The 20,571-nt window shown below is 38.8% G+C and overlaps 1 protein-coding gene across 17 annotated transcripts in view; it reads left to right on the forward strand.

Annotated features, from left to right (window-relative positions):
* The window catches only part of LMNTD1 (lamin tail domain containing 1), a 66,767-nt gene extending 50,375 nt beyond the window's left edge, over nt 1-16,392 (forward strand). For 7 of the 17 annotated variants that reach the window (XR_008538498.2, XR_008538497.2, XR_010148054.1 and 4 more), the window contains 2 exons: nt 3,385-3,562; nt 16,122-16,392. The gene's annotated coding sequence lies outside the window, so the exon portion shown is untranslated. Of the gene's footprint in view, nt 1-1,704; nt 1,836-3,384; nt 3,593-16,121 lie in introns of those variants that run through there. The other 10 variants (XM_063785800.1, XM_054664437.2, XM_054664432.2 and 7 more) reach the window with 4 other exon arrangements.
* Nucleotides 16,393-20,571: the final 4,179 nt, after the last annotated feature.

Consider the following 20,571-nt stretch of genomic DNA (forward strand, 5'->3'; position numbering starts at 1 on the left):
TTTTTTTTTTTTTGAGATGGAGTCTCACTCTGTTGCCCAGGCTGGAGTGCAGTGGTGTGATCTCCACTAACTGCAGCCTCCGCCTCCCAGGTTCAAGTGAGTCTCCTGCGTCAGCCTCCCGAGTAGCTGGGATTACAGGCATCCGCCACGCTGCATGGCTAATTTTGTATTTTTAGTAGCAATGAGGTTTCACCATGTTGGCCAGGCTGGTCTCGAATTCCTGACCTCAGGTGATCTGCCTGTCTTGGCCTCCCAAAGTGCTGGGATTACAGGCGTGAGCCACCGTGCCCAGCGCAAACATATGCTTTTGTTGCAGGACTTTTCCTTAGTTTAGCTAAAGACGGGGTTCTTGTCCATTCCACAGCCATGAAAATTTAGGCTCGCAGATGGTTAAAGGGTGAGTAAAGCAGGGTTTTATTGGGTGAAAGCGGGGTTAAATGGGGGAAACAGGGATCCTCTGCAAGGCCAGTCCCCTGCTACAGTGCTTCCCGCCGGCCGTTGAAATACCAGGTTCCACACAGGAAGAGGGGGGGCCAGTCTCGTCCTCGCTGCAAAGGGCAGGAACCCAAGGCTCCACCTCAGTTGCAGGCTGATTGGAGTTTTTCCAGCAACCCCTCCCACCTGGCTGACTCACTTTTGTACTAGTGTTCATAGAATATTATTCACAAAAGCCCAAAAATAGAAACAACACGTGTTCATCGACAGATGAATGGATTTTTTTAAATCTGGTGTATAATACAATGAAATGTTATTCAGTTATTTAAAAAATGAAGTTCTAATACTTGCTACAACGTCGATAAACTTTGAAACATTATGTTAAATGAGATAAGCCATACACAAAAGGATATTATGTAATTTCACTTATCTGAATAAAAAATGTATAGAGATGGAAAGTATAACAGAGTTTACTAGGGGCTGTGCTGGCAAGGGGAGAATGGAAAGCTATTATTTAATGGGTATAGAGTCTGTTGGGGATGATGAGAAATGTTCAGGAAATGGATAAAGGTGATGGCCACACAACATTGTGAATGTACTTAATGCCACTGAATTGTACACTAAAATGGTTAAAATGGTTTACAAAGTACTTCTAATAAAATATAACTAGTATTTCCAAGATGGAAGAAAATCATATTCTAGTCTGAAGCCTCTGAGAAGATATCCATTGCTCAACAAAACAACTTTACGTATACTTTCTGGTTATACTGCAACATAAATATTTTCTAGTTGCTGGGCCACACCGTTGACATTATTTCCTCATTTTTGGACACTCCGGAGCAGACTTGTACATTTTCAGAAAACTGTCAATAACATTTTTTGCCACTTTGCACCATTAAGTGTTATCTTTGAATCAGGTGTTGGCCAAATCGTGTAGACTGTTCTGTTTTGTTCATGGTTACTATGGAAACTGTGCAGTCATAATGTTTTGAGGAGACTAGCAGGAAATTTAAGAGTGTACAATAAAAGTTAACTTATTTCATGGTTTAAAATTTCTTCCAGCTGTCTCCATTTGTGATAATTATCATGTTCACATTGGGAGTATAAACATACAACCAAAAGGGCTCTGGTGACTATGGCCAGTAAGCCATCTCACCCCTAACAGACTTCCCTCCCAACCTCTTTTCCTCAAAGATTTGTAATAGGAACACGTGAAACAAGTGGTATGTAAGGTTCAGGTGTTTTCAATTATTTCCCTCCTATGAACAGAGGTTTCTTGGATCCAAAACATGTTTCAGCTCAAAGGGTTTTCCTTATTTTTGAAGATGGTGTCGTCTCAGGAAAATTTCATCTACATATCTCTGATTCACTGATCTTCATCAATAAAGCATCTCCTTGGAGCTCTTCTACACAATTATTTCCTCCATGAGTGGCCAAAAATGTGGTATATTTAAGTATTTATTTTGCGAAGTGTGCTCTTAGAAAGTATATAACCTTTGCCCTTGCAAGAAAGAGAGAAATGAATGCTCAGCACTGGGATTTGTGGTAGATTCCTTGTCAGTTACATCACCATAGAGCATTCCAGCACAATGCCTCCACTATCTTGCTGCTCAGGAACTGTCTAGTAAGGCATAGGTGAGGGAAGATAGACTCATCTCTGATGGTATAAATAATTAACTGCCTAAATGTTGATGGTCATGCAGGACTATTCAGGCATTATAAAGAAAGAATGTGTTTTTGCAGCATTTTATTTTCCTAAGTTTCTATGAATAAAAGCTAAAAGATTGATTTTTAGGTTTCAACAGCCTTAGATAGCAATGGGCTTTATCTTATGGTGTCAGAAATTTGCCACTTCATCATCGCCCTCTGCAAGTTAGCAACAGCACTCTGTTTATAAATATCTTGCAGGAATTGTGAGTGTTACTTCATTAACATTTGAATGAGTAGCATTAATAATATTCATTTTAGGGAAACAAATTCATCTACAGATGGATGAACTAGATGAATACAATGAAAAATAAATCCAAAACTTTACCTACTGCTTTATACCCCCAAATAGATAAACATTTTAAACTATCCTGCCTACACACACACACACACACACACACACACGTACACACTTTATGATTTTGGCAGGAAATAAATAGTAAAAGAAAATATGAAATGGTAAGCACTAGTCCTATGATAATGTTTTTGATTAATTACCAATGAGCTTTGAAGAGAAATCCAAATTCTCAGATAAGTATCAGGGCTAGAGTTCTTTTAGAGGGCAAACTTTTGCTATTCTTGGCCCTTACTCCAGTGTCTAAGTAGAGGGGACATTAGCACTTAACCAATCTAAGTTTTACATTCGTAATAACAATACAACTTTGTAGCAATTGTTGCTCAAAGGGTACAAAGCTTCAGTTAAACAGGATGAACAAGTTCTGGAAATCTATTTTACACCCCGATGACAGTTAATAATGATGTATTGTATACTTGAAAGTTGCTAAAAGAGTAGATCTTATATGTTTTTGCCACGAAACAAATGTTAAGTATGTGAGCATAAATGTTATTTTGATTGAATTAATCATTTCACAATATATAATTAATCATTTCACAATATATACATACCTCAAAATACCATGTTGTACACTGTAAATATTTACTATTTTTATTTTTCAATCCTATATTAATAAAGCTGGGGGAAAAAATTAATGTGACTTTGTGCTTAGACAATATAGATGGTTACCACTTAATTATGCTTATGAGAGTACTGACTTAAAATATATCTATATAAATGTATTCATAATCATATTCTTTGGAATACATTATAGAGACAAACCAGAGACAAGTAGAAATTTTATTTTTGAGGTTTTGCTTTCCTAAACTTTTACTTTTCGTAGGCTAACGATAGTTTCAGTATATTCAATGCCATAAGATTATCAGCCTGTTATTTAAATTTTACAGCAATATGAAAAAATGTGAAACTTTCGGAATTGTTTGAGAACAGTATTATTCTGTCCTAAATAAGTTATGTATGTATCTGGATTGTGGTACTGAAAATGAGGGGAAAGTTTCTCTAAATAAGAAGTCAATATGATTACGAAGTGACCAAATTTTACCTTAATATCAACAGATTGCAAAGGTCAGTAATAAAACTCTTCTCTACCTTCTATCTGCATAGCACATTATGTTTTATATTAGTCAATGAATAGAGTTCAGACAGAAGGAGGAACGTAGTCACAGGAGCATAACTACCACAAGAAATGGTTTTCAAGTTTATGTCTTATGCCTCCTACTATGCAGAAAACAAGGAGCCTCCTGGATAGGTTGGGGTGGGGAAGGAATCCACTTCCATGACTCCCCATTCACATGGTTGGCAAAGCGGTCCTGACAGCACATTCCTGTCCACAACGTCCTCTCCTTAAGGCAGCTGGGGCTTCCTCACACCTGGTCCCTAAGTTCCAAGGGTGAGTGGCCTAAGAAACAGGAAGTGGGAGCTGCCTATTTCTTAGGGTATGGATGCAGAAACCAACAGCATCCCTCAGACATGTTCTATTTGTCAAGCAGTTACAGAGCCTGGATTCAAAGGGAGGGAATATAGAACTCACCTCTCTGTAGAAGGCCTGTCAAAGGATTGTGTGCCATTTGAAACCCATTATTATTTGTAAATTGCCAACCAATTACTACTTTTCAACTTGATCTTGCCTTTCTAAATGCATTGGGAACGGGAATGTCTGCCCCAATCACTGACAATAAAATATATTCCAAGTCCACCCCAAATTCAGTTGGTGGACCCATTGAATCCTGATGTTTCAAAGAATCAGAACAAAGGAAGAAACTATGGCCTTTTATGTTTTGGGTGGGTATATTGTGAATTTAATTGAAACAAGGAGAATCTGTTTGAATATTTCTCTGAAGCAACAATTGGTTCTACAGATTATAAATTAACTCTTAATTCCTCGCACCACCTTTGCAGGGCCCCTCAACATCTTTCCCTCTTCGTTTAGTCACTAAAATCCAGTGGGATTAGCTGGAGATATACTGTGAAGGGCTTGTAGTTTTGTTTAGTTTTTACCTTTCAAGCTTATTTTTCCCTGTTATGCATTGTAATCATCAGATATTTTTTGAGCATCTATTATACACTAAGCATGAAAATAATGTGTAAGAATAATACATTGTTCATACCTTTAAAGAAGTCATAGACCAGTGGGAAAGATACTTGTAATCAAATATTTAAAGAATCATAGAATTACTACAAGAAAACCAAATACAAAATCCTGAGGGTTCTTTGAAGAACAATAATTGCAGATAGGTGCCAAGGAGCTGATTTTAAGAGACAGGCTAGATGTTTCAGGCTAATGGAGAAAAGGAAGGCTGATCAGGACATGCAGCAAATACATGGAACACACTGGGCAGCTTTAAGGAATGGTCATTTATGTTGGTACGTTTAGAATATGGAATAAAAGAAGGAACAAGGAGATGAGTCCAGAAAGGTAGATTGTGAGCTTTGTATTCTGGGGCCAAGTGTTTGAACATGCTCCCATAAGTTATAGAAGAGAAAGAGTAATCCCAGCTTCTCCTTTGGAGTCCAGCAGCATGTAGGATAGTGAGAGATGAAGATAGAATTTGTTCCACTATAAAATAGCGGTTATTTTTCTAAGAAACCTCAACCTTTTCAATCTTGCTTTTTATGACTTGCTTAAAAAAAGGTTTACTAAAGAAAATATGGATCATAGCATTTCTAGCTCACATGTATAGATATAAAACCTAAAAATCATTGATTGATCAAATACAGTGATGACATCTAGCTTTGGCTTCAGAGTAAATGTCTGCCTTATCAGCATAGACTTCTTAAAATTCTTCTCTCCTTTATCATCTACTATCTGAATGAACAAAGCATAAAATATTCGTGACAGGTTTTTTTCCCCTAAAAATTCAGTGTTAAGCCAATATCAATCTATACAATGCAACTCATGATCCCTAATTAATAAATTACACATTGTTCCATCTCCGCTATGAAAATATGCTATAGGGAAATTGACATGTGCAAGGAGCTGTCTCAGGAAGTAAGAAGGACATCCTTTAAGAGTATCAACCTAAATTGAAAAGTTGGCTTGAATTATTATGCTAAGCCTATGCTATAACATTTTCAGGTAAAAACTTGATGGATATTCCAGTCTTAAGACTTTTGAAAAAATGTGTTCATAAGATTGACTGATATGCTCTTCTAAACTTGTCCTACTGGTTTTGCCAAAATGCTGCACCATTTAGTTCACATTACTGTTCAAGATCCCACAATGACTCTTACTTTCCCATAGTTTGAAATCTAAAGTAAACTCTAATGTTTGCTAAGTTTTCTGGTTGATTTCTGGACGTATATCTCTCCCTTCTGTGTTTATTTGTGCAATCACTGCCTCAATTAGCACCTTATTTTATGTAAATTATCAACTCCCTAAATATTCCCAAGGACTCCAGCTTGCTAAAGTTACCTTATCCTTTTAAAAGGCTAACAAAAAATTGGCTTGTAACCTGCCCCGACAATGGGAAACCTATTGTCTCTCCTAATAACTCTGAGGAATGTTGATTGTTTAGGGCTTAAGCTTCCCTGGTCACTAATGACCTCCTGGTGAATTCCCCATGGTCTATCCTTGTGTTGCCTTCTGTGCATGCTGTTCTTTCCCAGCAGCACATCACCATCAGGCTGGCACCACCTCAAATCCTCCAGCACCAAACTACTTTCTACACAAGACTGTATGTGTCCAGCCCACATTGCCTTGGGGCAATAGAGAGAATTTGTTACTTGGTCTATAACCCAGCAAATAACTTAGAACTGAAAGTTTATTGTCTCTGAAGTCTTTTGGGCATTCCCATCTCTAGCAATTTCTCAAGGACTTTCTCCCCATACAGGCATGTTACGTTGCTCCATCAACCTTCCTTTCTCATCTCTTTTCCTTAGCTTCATAGTCCAGTTCTAGCTCCTCCCCACCACCCCTCTGTAGACTTTCCTGTTACTTCTCTTATAGAAAGTTTCTCTTTCAAGCTTTTTTGGTTAAATAAGGTTAGTCTTGTTCCAAAAGAAACACATTTCAGATACAACGTCTGCTTCATACTGCATTATACCCATTGCCCCACTCTCTTGATCAACATTTGATTTTCTCCGTATAAAATGCTAAGTTTCCTTTGGTAATTATTTTATAGAAAAAAGGGGAAAAAATGATCAAGCACCTACGTGGTAATCAGTCACTGAACTAGATACTTTTAACTAGTTATCATTTCATCCTCAGGCGGCACTGGGCCCCAACACCAGTAGCCAGCTAGAGCTCATCTGTAGCTGCTCCATCTCTATCTGGCAAGAGCCATATGGTTTGCCTCAGTCAATTGTTGATTTCACTTTTATAAAGGCATGCCACTTTGCCTTTTGTCACCCTGGAATTGTGTTTGTCAAAGACTAGTCCTTACAGCAGTTGCATTGCATTAGGTGGGAGTTTGTTAGAACTCCAAGATCTTAGAACCCACCCAGACCTACCAAATTAGAATCCACATTTTAACTCTCTTCCTGGGTGGTTAGTGTGCACATCAGATTTAGAGAAGCACAAATCTCCATATATTACTAGGTTCACAGTATCTTTATAGATTCTTGTTGATTAATGTCTGTATTCAATTAGGATTGCTGGCTCAGCATTAGAGGACATTGATGACCCTATATTTCCAGAAGAAGCAGCAAAATAACTGTGCAAAAATAAAGGGAAGGCTTTAGTTCTGAATTTAAACTATTTGCAAAAACTTAAAAACTGATTTTCATGTTTATAGTTCCCTTCCGCACCTCTGTAAAATGAGGTTTCCTTTTTCCATACCTTAAATGTAAGAATGTAAGGGCTTCACTTCTAACTTTTATAGAATGATCCATTCCACCTAGATAATAGATTTACTACTTTTGCTCATTGGCAACTAAAGAGTATATACCTTGTTCAGATTTGTAATTGCCAAGTGTTTCAGAAATGAGGCCCTTGAAAAAGGATATTATAGTTTAAACTTCACTTAATGTTAAAAAAAAATTATGGTCAATAGACCCTCTTTGAACTTCCCAAGTGGAGTTTTGCTAGTTCTTTTGCAACTAGCAAAAAACCCATTGTGAATATCTGTCATTTTCCATAGTTTCTTTGCTAGCTGTAGGTTTGTTTGCTTGCTTATTTCTTGCTAACTTTTTAAACAGGAGGGATTAGAGAAAAGTAAGGGATAGCGTTACAGAAGAATACATTACACATTACAGGCTTATTCAAGCCTTCAGATACCGAACAAATTGTGGGGTGGAGAAGCAGAGAGTTAGAAAGGGTATTTGCTGAACTGGTTTTTATTTACAGTCAAATAGTTTAAAAAGAAACTAAGCTTTCTGGTTTCCTTTAGATTTTTATCAGTACCGTTTTTACAGTTTCTCTTTGGCATCAAAATAAATCTTTCTGATATATTACTTCAAGTGAAACCAATAAATTTATAGCCACAACATAAAGATTTTGGAAGCTTTTTCAACATAAAGATTTTGGAAGTGCTTTCAAATACTTGAAATCAGTACATACAATCCTTATATCCTGAATCGTCATTCACCTTTTTATTTTTCAATAATATCACCAGGTTTTCTTTTGTAATTTCATTTCTTTTGCAATTTCATTACAAGCGTGTTTCTTCATAACTACTTAAAATGGCTATTGGGTCAATTCTCTCATAATGTACTCACCCATTCACCTACGGGATATTTAAATTCCTTACCAAATGTTTCTTAATACAAACAATGCTGGGCCAGGCGCAGTGGCTGACACCTGTTATCCCAGCACTTTGGAAGGCTAAGGCCAGAGGTTTGTTTGAACTCAGGAGTTCAAGACCAGCCTGGGCAACATAGAGAGACCCTGTCTCTTAAAACAACAAAAAAACGAAAAACAACAATGCTTCAAGAAGCATCTTCATGCAAATTATTTTTCTACGTAAACACTTTTATTTTAAAAACAAAAATAATTTAGAAAGAAGTTGACTTTAATTGAAAGCTCTAATTGGATAAAGTATATTTTCTAAATATGTCTCTTTCATTCTCAACTCCCAACATTTTTTTTTAATTTACAAAAGAAAAACACAAAAGTTAACTATCCGGGTGACTTAAATACACTTGTTTTTTTCTCAGTCATCTGTCAAGTTTGAGGTTAATTGCTTTTTGGCTGAACTTTGTATAAATAGACATAACCAATAAAGGTTAGTCAGCAAGTTAAAGCTCTTGGTCCTCTGTCATATTTAGCTCTTCAGACTATTTATGTCCAAGTGTTTTAACCAAGGAGTTAAATGGTTAGATTTCTCATTCATAGATTGTTTGGGGTTATTACCCAAGGAACTTAAGCTTTAACCATCAACTATGCATTCTTTTTTTTTTTGAGATGGAATGTCGCTCTGTCGCCCTGGCTTGGAGTACAGTGGCGCAATCTTGGCTCACTGCAACTTCCGCCTCCTGAGTTCAAATGATGCTTCAACCTCAGCCTCTTGAGTAGCTGGGACTACAGGCAAGCGCCACCATGACTGGCTAATTTTTGTATTTTTAGTAGAGGCGGGGTTTCACCATGTTGGCCAGGCTGGTCTGGAACTCCTGACCTCAAATGATCCACCCACCTCGGCCTCCCAAAGTGCTAGGATTACAGGCATGAGCCACCATGCCCAGCCTAACTACTCATTCTTAAAGGCCCACATTGATATTTCCTTTTTAAAATAATTGTTTAATATAAATTTTTGAGACAGGATCTCCCTTTGTCACCAAGCTGGAGTGCAGTGGCATGATCATAGCTCACTGCAGCCTCAACCCCTGAACTCAAGCAATCCTCCCTCCTCAGCCTCCCGAGTAGCTGGGACTAAAGGTGCGCACAACCACACCTGGCTAATTTTTGTATTTTTTTAGAGACAGGGTTTTGCCATGTTGCCAAGGCTGGTCTCCAACTTCTGAGCTCAGGCAGTGCTCCCATCTCAGCCTCCCAAAGTGCTGAGATTATAGGCATGAGCCACCACGCCCAGCCCACATTAAGACTTCTTATATCCATTTTAGTCTCTGCTCTTTGTCCTTAATTTTTAAGGGTTGTGTTAAAATGCAAGGTAAACACAAATGCTGAAATAAGTGATGAGCAAGTACCCTAAAGTTAGGAGGCAGAGATTACTGAACTGTGTGGCAGTTGTTATTGTCACTGCTTTGAAAACCTTAATCTTAAAGATACTTTACCAAACTAGATGGGTCCTGTAAGTGAACACACGCTCCAAAGTGCACTGTGGCCCGACAGCATTCTTTTCCGTGAACACAGACTTTCTGGGCCTCAGAATGCTGTTGACAAATGATAATTAATTTAATTGTCAACAGCTGTTTCCTAAGCGTGTGCCTCTTCAAGTGAGAGGCAGGACATAAACACACTCACCAACTCAGCACCAGGAGGATTAGAGAAGGGTCCTGCAGACATTCTGTGCTTGCTCTGGACACACAAGAGAGGCTTCTGGAAAAACTGAAAATAAGATGGATACCACTTCCTGTTTCTTCATTTTAGGAGCAGCCACTTGTTTCTAACGCTTAAATTTTATGACTGATTGACACTTGGAAACATTTTCAAAGATATATTCAAAATTTAGCTGATTTTGTTCAAAGGAAAAGAGACATCCCCAATTCATTGTCAAAAAGCATAATGGGTCAACAGATCTGTATTAATAATCCCTTATTGTAGCACTTAGATTTGTGTTAAATCGAAGGCTTCAGTTTCTTTTTTTTCTTCATGAAAGTAGATGGACTATCTTAGAACTTTAAGATTAACTGTCTCTGACAACTATAAAAAAATATAGTTACTGGGGGATGTAAAATTAAAGCTGATGGAGATTGCTGAAGTTAATGTGGTTCTGGGATTAACATGCAGGGTTAAGTTATTTGTTCTTAACATGTTATCTTCTATTGATTCTAATCAAACACAGCCAGTTCATCACTTTACCTCATAACTTTCAAATGTGTACATGCTGATGACAGCAATTGTATAGCCTAAAGTTTAAAGCAGAATATGAGAAATTACTTCTTCATTTTTTGCATCCATTTTATCCTCATACTTATCCTGAAATGTTTTCCAAATTATTTCATTTATTTCCATAGTCAGCTATTTTCCATTACCACAAGGGAAGGAAAATACTGCTGAAGAGACTTAGGTTTCAAAGAAACATTATTGCTCGACTGAGGGTCTTTAAATACAAACCTACAGAAATTTTTCAACCACCTTTCACTATATGTGTGTGTGTGTGTGTGAAGAGACAATATATTACTATATGTTGATGACCTCACTTAAGTAAACTAGGTAGTTAGGTTGCGATTTGAAAGAACCTGAGGGCTCGAGAATCTCTCTACAGCCACAGCCGTCACACAAGATACCCTCTTCAGAGATTTAAAGAATTTCTATTGGGATTTAGCCTGTTGTCTATCCAGCCACAGTTTAGCAGTGATAAGTTCTATGTTTTACAGAACGATCCTGATTTCAAATCACCATTTTATTGTCTTTGAATCCTCAAAATTTTCCCAAAATATGGCAGCATTAGTGCCCAAAGTCTATGTTGAGGCTGCACAGAAATCTGGAAGTGTCTTTAAAATGTCAGACATGTGTATCAAATTTTGGTTTAGAAAATACTTTGGTGGTTGTACACACAATCTAGGAGAGTAATATATGAAGTTATTTGCAAACAACTTAAATATAGAATGACTTGCCTGCTATGTTCTCTGTGCTAGGGAGATCCTGGACTGGTGCCAAGGGCAAGAAACAGACAAAATTATCTGTCTTCATGAAGCTTGTACTTTAGTGATGGGAAATGAACAATATACAAAATAAGTACTTTAAGATAGCATGTTAGAAGGTGGTGATATGCTGGAAAATAAACCGAGAAGGATGATAAGGAACTGCTGAAGGAGGTTTACTGTGATTCAAATAGGATGGACAAGGAAGGTGTCACTAAGAAGGTGACATGTCAGCCAGTACTGAAGAAGGCAAGGGAACAAGCCACGTGGGATGTGGAGTGAAGAGTTCAGCAGTAGAAATGGCAAGCCCAAAGACTCTGTGGTGGGAGGAATAAGAGGGGGGTATAACTGGGACCAGTGAGTATGGGAGGAGAGTAGATCAGAGAGGCAACCAGTAGAGCAGGTCTTGTAGAGCCTTGTGAAATAAATTACCTTGATGCCTAAAGATTCTTGACTTTACGGAATAGTATAGGCCTCAGTTATTTTGACAGCAAGCTAGACAGGCCCACCTGTGAGATAGGGTATCTTTACCTCATGGTTGACCCACATGGATCAATAGTGCCTTGATGGCTCAACTAGCTTTGCTGTTATCTGTGGATTTCAAATTATTTAGGGACTATAAAGACATATGCATCTGAAAATATAGTAATATTAATACAAGGTAGTGCCTTGTTAGAAGCAGATAAGGTACTGGCAAATAAACTTAGCAGAGAAAAATAATCAGGCATTCAATTCTGGAAAGGATTTTAGGATAAAGGGAGAATGGGTCTAGGTTTTTAACCATCCTTGGTATTTGGAAAGAGCAGCACAAAGTAAGATGATCTGCATTGGCCAAGACAGAAAAGCCCAGGTCTATTGAGCAGACAGAGGATTGACCTTTTTGACTACAGCATAGGATCAGGAGCTGCCTTGCATCCTTCCACCTACTGCATTATTTCTGCTATCCCTCTGCACCTAGGGCTGCTGCTAGGCCACAGAACACCTTTCTGCAAGTTTGAGAAAGGCTCAAGTGTCCCTTCAAGACACTACTTTCAGCACTGGAAAGCTGTGGCATACTGATGTTGTGAGAACAAGATGCTTTACTGCCATCTGCCAGAAAATCATGATAAAATACAAATGCACCATGCCTACAATGGGAGTGCATGCCCTCAAGTTGCACACTGCACAAACCATACAACCATGTGTGGCAGCCACACATGTAGGAGAAGGTGTGAATAAGTCTGGATAGGAACTATTTAATCTGTGTGTGAAGGTATTTGTATTGTACGTGAGTGCTCACCATTGGGTGACCTCAGCAGAGGAGGATTTTAATAATCAAGTGGATAGGATGCACTCTGTGGACACCACTCAGCCTCTTTCCCCAGCCACCCCTGTCATTGCCCAATGGTCCTGTGAACAAAGTGGTCATGATGGCAGGGATGGAGGTTATGCATGGGCTCAGCAACGTGGACTTCCACTCGCCAAGGCTGACATGGCTACGGCCACTGCTGAGTGCCCAATTTGCCAGCAGGAGAGACCAACATTGAGCCCTTGATATGACACCATTCCTCAGGGGATCAGCCAGCTACCTGGTGGTAAGTTGATTATATTGGACCTCTTCTATCATGAAAAGGGCAGCGATTTGTCTTCACTGGAATAGACACTTACTCCAGATATGAGTTTGCCTATCCTGCACATAACACTTCTGCCAAGACTACCATCTGTGGACTCATTGGAAGGCCCTATCCACCGTCATGGTATTCCACACAGCATTGCCTCTGACCAAGGCACTCACTTTATGGCTAAAGAAGTGTGGCAGTGGGCTCATGCTCATGGAATTCACTGGTCTTACCATGTTCCCCATCATCCTGAAGCAGCTGGATTGATAAAACAGTGGAATGGCCTTTTGAAGTCACAATCACAATGCAACTACATGACAATATTTTGCAGGGCTAGGGCAAAGTCTCCAGAAGGCTGTGTATGTTCTGAATCAGCATCCAATATATGGTACTGTTTCTCCCATAGCCAGGATTCACAGGACTAGGAATCAAGGGGTAGAAGTAGAAGTAGTACCACTCACCATCACCCCTAGTGATCCACTAGCAAAATTTTTTATTCCTATTCCCACGACAATACGTTCTGCTAGTCTAGAAGTCTTAGTTCCAGAAGGAGGAATGCTTCCACCAGTAGACACAACAGCGATTCCATTAAACTGGAAGTTAAGATTGCCACCTGGACACTTTGGGCTCCTCCTACCTTTAAGTCAACAGGCTAAGAAGGGAGTTACAGTGTTGGCTGGGGTGATTGACTTGAGCTATCAAAATGAAATCAGTTTACTACTCCACAACAGAGGTAGGGAAGAGTACTAATGGAATACAGGAGATCCCTTAGGGCATCTCTTAGTATTACCATGCCCTGTGATTAAGGTCAATGGGAAACCACAACAGCTCAATCCAGGTAGGACTACAAATGGCCCAGACCCTTTAGGAATGAAAGTTTGGGTCACTCCACCAAGAAAAAAAAAAAATCATGACCTGCTGAGATGTTTGCTGAAGGCAAAGGGAATACAGAAGGGGTAGTAGAAGAAGGTAGTCATCAATACCAGCTTTTTTTTTCTTGAGACAGAGTTTCGCTCTTGTTGCCCAGGCTGGAGTGCAATGGCACAGTCTCGGCTCACTGCAACCTCCGCCTCCCAGGTTGAAGTGATTCTCCTGCCTCAGCCTCCCAAGTAGCTGAGATTACACGTACCCACGAACACACCGGGCTAATTTTTGTACTTTTTAGTGGGATAGAGTTTCACCATGTTGGCCAGGATGGTCTCGAACTCCTGACCTCAGGTGATTCGCCCGCCTCGGCTTCCCAAAGTGCTAGGATTACTGGCATGAGCCACCTTCTTTTGTTAAAAACTTGTTTGTGCATGTATACACTTGTACTAAGAAAATATCTTCATTTTATTTCCTTTTTCTTTTATCATGTAAGATTTATTGACTTCACATCAGCACATCACATCAGCATAAAGTATTGTTAACTTTATGTAATAGTATTTGGGTTGGGGATTGGTGCATTTCTGGTTGTATGAAGGATAGTTATATTATCTTAGGTGTAATTATGACCTTATTATTGTCTTTATTTGAAGATTATGTATGATCTCAGGAGATGTGTATGGGTTCAAGTTGACAAAGGGTGGACTTGTGATGGTTAATACTGAGTGTCAACTTGATTGGATTGAAGTATTGATCCTGGGTATGTCTGTGAGGGTGTTGCCAAAGGAGATTAACATTTGAGTCAGTGGGCTGGGAAAGGCAAACTCACCCTTAATCTGGGTGGGTGGGCACAATCTAATCAGCTGCCAGTACGGCTAGAATATAAGCCGGCAGAAAAATGTGAAAAGACAGACTGGCCTAGCCTTCCAGCCTACATCTTTATCCTGCACTGGATGCTTCCTGCCCTCAAATATCGGACGCCAAGTTCTTCAGTTTTGGAACTCAGACTGGCTTTCCTTGCTTGTCAGCCACCAGACAGCCTATATTGTGGGACCTTGTGATCGTGTGACTTAAAACTTAATAAGTTTTAATAATAATAAGAGTCCTACCACTCTTTCTTCCAAATCCCTGCATATATATATGTATATATATGGTATCCCTTACTATTACCATGCCCTGTGATAAAGGTCAATGGGAAACTACAACAGCCCAATCCAGGCAGAACTACAAATCACCCAGGCCCTTCAGGAATGAAAGTTTGGGTCACTCCACCAGGAAAAAAACAAATCTTTGTTCTTCCATCCCAGCTGGCTCCTTATGCTGGTGGCATCCCTCAAGACAGCTTTTCCAAATCTGTCTACTTTTCTCCTGACTTTAATCTCATCCCTGATCTCTTACTCTTAACCAGTAACTTACCTTTCAATTTTTCTTCCTTCCAACTATTATCCTCTATCTTCACCATCCTCTCCTTTCTCTCAGGGGAAAGAGTCACTTTCTACGGTTGCTTTCTACGACCGATTTTATCCCCACCAATCCCCACTAGAACAATGTTCTATTGACTCTTTTCCTCTTATTTCTTCACTTTCTCTCTCTCTCCCTCTCTCTGTCGCCTTTTTCCCCTGAAGTCAAAGATGTCCCCAGCTCCTTCGTATGTTAAAATAAACTTTCTGTCAGCCCCACTTTCCCTTCAAGATGTCTTTACCATCTTATTCTCTCTTCATTGACAAACTTCTTTTAAAAAATAATAATAATGTAATAGTTCTCCACAGAAAAGCTGTCAGTTTCCTCTCAGATAAACGTTCATATAGCCTACATTCAAATGTCTCATCTGCTTTCAGGAGGTTAATGGATTCCGTGAGGCCCATGTGTTGATTCTCCAAGGGTCTGGGGATGGGCACAGAGGGAATATGGGTCACGCTGCCTCAGGAAACTCACCTTGGTGTGGTGATAATGGCCCTGGATTACCCTGGCCATGGCAGTAGCTGCACCTCGGCTAGCTATTTGATTTGCCCTGGAGACCCTGGGAGATTTTAAACAATTATTTCTGTAAATAATTCCAACAACATGAACACTGAGGACATTATTCCATTAGTCCGTTATCCAGGGCTGCTTTCAGTCAGGAGTTCTGCCCAGTGTGCTCATAGATGACTTTCCAACATGGTTTAAATATCCACATTAAAAAAACTCTAGAAGTCAAGGTCAAAACTGGGGAAAATCATAGAAATCCTTTAGTCTAGAGCCCTCAGTTCTACCAATTCAACCCAAGCATCCATGCAACCTTTGGTCAGTTTCAATCTCTTTCTTCTTTGATTTCTTTATCTGTAAAATGAAGAGAGTAAGCACATGTACCTCATAGAACTATGGTATGGATTAAGTTAATTGAGATAGTAGTGTAAAGAATTTAGCATAGTCTGACACATAGAGCTCAATAACAGATCACTCTCATTTTGTATAATTACTAGTAATCTAGTCCACCCTCAACCAGCTACTAGAAAAGCCAAAGAGAACTCAAATCCCCGAGGCCTGCTCTGCAACCTCACTGCTATTGCATGAGAGGGTGAAGACATCACATTTCTATATGGAAAAAGGATCCAAAATTTGTATTGCTGTAGAATTGGTGAATTATAGATGCTTGATGAAATCACAAGTCCTACCACTCCTGCCTTCCAAATCCCTGCAGAAAACAAGCAGATGGTTAGTATTATTCAATGGATAAAATTGCTATTTGCCTTAGATTTCTCTTTTTGTAAACAAAGTTATTTTGGGTACAGACCTCACAAAAGAAGAGCATGTGCAATTGTTTAACCATTTCACATTGACTGATAAATCTCTTTTTTCCATAACTGTGCCACATTTCATTAAATATTCACTGGAGGTTTTGATTCCATTATGGGATCTGGATCCATGCATATTCCCAAAGCTGGAGTGAGTAATGTTGTTCCCTGATTTTTTCAGATTGTTCTCAACCTACATGCTCATTTTTACTTAAAGGTTAACACGATTTTATTATTGTTTTTGTTCTTCTTGTTGTTGTTCTTGTTATAAGTACACCCAACAAATTATATAAGAAATGAATAGCACAGAATTCCCAAGCCAGTTTAGAGAAAATATTCAAAAATTGTTTTCTGGATATACATACAGTGAGAGCTATATTTCAAATAAATTTAAATGTTTTTTTTAAGTTTTTACAATGTGAGAACACTATATAATACTAATAAATAATAGTCATTTGCTAAATATTTTAAAAATCCAGTAAGAGCTATTTAAACTTAGATTTCTTTTCTCCTACTAGATTTAAAAATCCATTACAATGTAATCTAGTTAATACTCCTTCCTTCAGAAAGGACCATATTTAACACTAACTTAGCCAGATATATATTTTTTAATTAATAAAAGTCCCCAGAGGAGGTTCTATTGTCTTTCTTTGCCTCACTGGCAAAAGCAAAACCAACCTACAAACAAAAACACATTGTCTCTTCATGCTCCTAATCAAAGTAAGATATTTCTTTTCCCTTCACTTATCTTTTGTATTTTGAAAGAGCATGGCACTAAGGAAGGTGCCCCTACAGGAGTAATCTAGAGTTCCTTATGCCAGATAAGGCCTAACACCTGGTATTTCTCAGATACAGTTATATCTCTGCAGTCTTCTGTCTCTTTCTCTGGTATCTATCACATTGCTACACAGCATTGACCCAACACCCCTGAGCAAAATCCAGAATTTTCCTGGGGCCTTGAAAGATGTGGCAAACATTTTTAATGCCTACTTCTACCAATTTTCCCATTCCTCAATATAGCTGCAATTCATATGGGGTGGCCATATTTCCCAATAAAATTCTGGCCCCTGAGATGTAAATGGAAGTACATGTGACTTTCAGGAAATCTTTCTAGACAGAGGTGGCATGCCCTTCTTTCTTCCCTCCTGCTTCTAGCTTGTAACATGAACATGCTGTCAGCTAGATCATTAACAACCATGCCGAGCCACAAAGTGGCCACAGAAATGGAAGCCATGTGCTTAAGATGACAGATAAGAAAGATAAAAGCTTGTATCTCTGATATTACCTTTAAGATACCATATTATATCCCTAGACTGCTTAAGAAACATACATTTCTGTTGTATTTAAACCAGTTATTTTTTTGTTTGCTCCATATTGACGTTTTGTCATGTGGAGCTGATCTTAACCCTAACTGAGACACGGAGATCACCTGCAAGTTACAGAGAATGGGGAGAAACAGCAGTGAGTTAATACTCATTCATTATGTGCTTATAAAGACAAGACCAGAATTAGAACACACACATGGGGAAATAACAGTTTTGAATGAAACTTTAACATATAGTTATAGGCCAGGCACGGTGGCTCACGCCTGTAATCCCAGCATTTTGGGAGGCCAAGGTGAGTGGATTGCCTGAGGTCAGGAGTTTGAGATCAACCTGGCTAACATGGTGAAACCCCAACTCTACTAAAAATACACACAAAAACATTTAGCTGGGCATGGTGGTGGGTGGCTGTAATCCCAGATACTCGGGGGGCTGAGGCAGGAGAATCGCTTGAACCCGGGAGGCAGAGGTTGCACTCCAGCATGGGCAACAAGAGTGAAACTCCGTCTCAAAAAAAAAAAAAAAAAAAAAAAAAAGATACAGTTATAACGTATTATGAATTGGTTTAAGAATTTCCTATCATGAAAAGATCACTGAGATTATAGACAATAAGGAAAGCAGAAAACTACATTATACATTTGTCTTCTCAACTAAAGAAGCTCCACCCATAAATGTAATTGTATTGCCACTTAATACTTTCTCAGTCCCTTAATCATGTGTTTGTGGGTTTCTACCACTATTTCAAATGTAAAAAAGAAGATCGTGATTAATCAATAATATGTATGCTAATTATATTTTATTATTATAGAAAAAATAGTATTGCTGTAATGTGGCTCCTAGTTCTAAGAAAATATTTTGCTGTTTGTTCTACATTTTCTCCTTCAATAAAAATAGTTGAATTCTTTTTATAATAATATAAAGGATAAAAATTATTTTAAAAATGCATAAGTTTATAGTAGCATTATCTGTGATAGAAAAAGATTGAGAATAGCTAAATGGTCTGACAACAGAATAGAGGATGTGTGGTGTGTTCATATGTTGGAACACTCTACAGTAATGAAAATGAACAGCTGCACACAAATACATAGATGAATGACAGTATAATGCTAAAGAAGATTTTTAAAGTATATACTGTCTGGATCCATTTATATAAGTTCAAAATAAGCAAAATGAATTTGTTGTGTTAGTAATTAGAATAGGAGTCTCCTTCCTGGGAAGCAGTGATCAGAAGGCAAGATGGGGCCTCTGAGGAACTGTGAATGTCCTGTCTTATCATCTTGTGCTCACTTTGTAAAATGACAAGTTTGCTTTATCCAAATTCACCTAGCCATTCATTCACGATTTAGTACTTTCATGTATGTACAATATTTTTCAACAAGAAGTCCACTTTGGAGCTGGATGTGGTGGTTCACACCTGTAATGCCAGCACTTTGAGAGGCTGAAGAGGGAGAATTGCTTGATACCAGGGGTTTGACGCCAGCCTGGGCAACAAGGTGAGGCTTTGCCTCAACAAAAACTAAAAAAAAGTTAGCCAGGCATGGTTAGTCTCAGCTACTCAGGAGGCTAAGGTGGGAGGGGCTTGAGCCCAGGAGGTCAAGACTGCAGTGAGCTGTGTTTGAGCCACTGCACTCCAGCCTGGGTGAAAAAGCAAGACCATGTCTCAGAAAAAACCACCGAAGTTTACTTGGAAAAAAGAAAATTTAAAAACAAAACACCACCTGATTCTGATTTTCCTATCCTTGCTTCTTAAATCCAGTTGAGAGGTTAGAATGTTCCTCATCTGCTATAGTCCAAATGTGTCCCTCAGAATTCATGTGTTGGAAATTTAATCCCCAATACAACAGAGTTGGCAAATGGGGCCTAATTGTAGGTGTTTAGGTGATGAGGGCTCTGCCCTCATGAATAGAGTAAAAACATTATTTTAAAAAGCTTTTGAAAATGGGTTTGCTCTCTTGCACTCTCACATTTTTGCCTTCCACTATGTTCTGATGCAGCACGAAGGCCCTGGCCAGATGCTGACACCTTAGTATTGGACTTTCCAACCTTCAGAACTATTAGCCAATAAATTTCTGTTAATTATAAATTACCTAGTCCCAGGTATTCTGTTATACCAGCACAAAACAGACTAAGACACCATCTTACCCTACAGCCAGTACCAGGATTTTGAATGACAGAATGATGACCTCATCATCCTTTGTTTTTGCTGGCCAGTTCCATATTTTGAATGAAAATCACCTGGTTCCTGTGAGTTCTTTTGTATCCTCTCTAACTTATCCTTCAGTATCAAATTTGAAGGATTGTTTTGAGGGGGTCTGAAATTCTCAGTTTTTGCTCTATCTTGTTTCTCCTTTTTCCATTTGCTCCCATTGACACACATGGAGTCTCAATTGTACTTTCATCCCAGTCAGCAGCTGCCCTAAACAAAAAGACATACCCCATCATTAGTGGTGCCAGGTGCTGGCTTTAGCAGAACATATTCTAAATGTAACTGATCAATGGCTTATATATTATCCTAACAGTTTATTGCACTTGGAGTTCTCACTTTAGAGTAGCACCCCTAGAGGGGTTTAAAAAAAATTATACATACAGCTCTGTTATAACTGTGGCTTTTAAAGGTCTTTTTTAATGGTAAATGTTCTCTGGACCCTTACTACATTTTTAATAATTGACAACAGAATTCTAAAAGCCTCCACATCCATGCTCAGGGGACCTTGTAATCAAAGGACATAATCTAATCCGTGACAGCATCTCTTAGGAGCCTCAGGAGGCCTGAAGATGCTGGCATGGTGCTAAAAAGAAGAGATCAGCAGTATCAG

This window comes from Pan troglodytes, chromosome 10 (genome assembly GCF_028858775.2).
Source record: "Pan troglodytes isolate AG18354 chromosome 10, NHGRI_mPanTro3-v2.0_pri, whole genome shotgun sequence".
Classification (NCBI taxonomy): Eukaryota; Metazoa; Chordata; class Mammalia; order Primates; family Hominidae; genus Pan; species Pan troglodytes.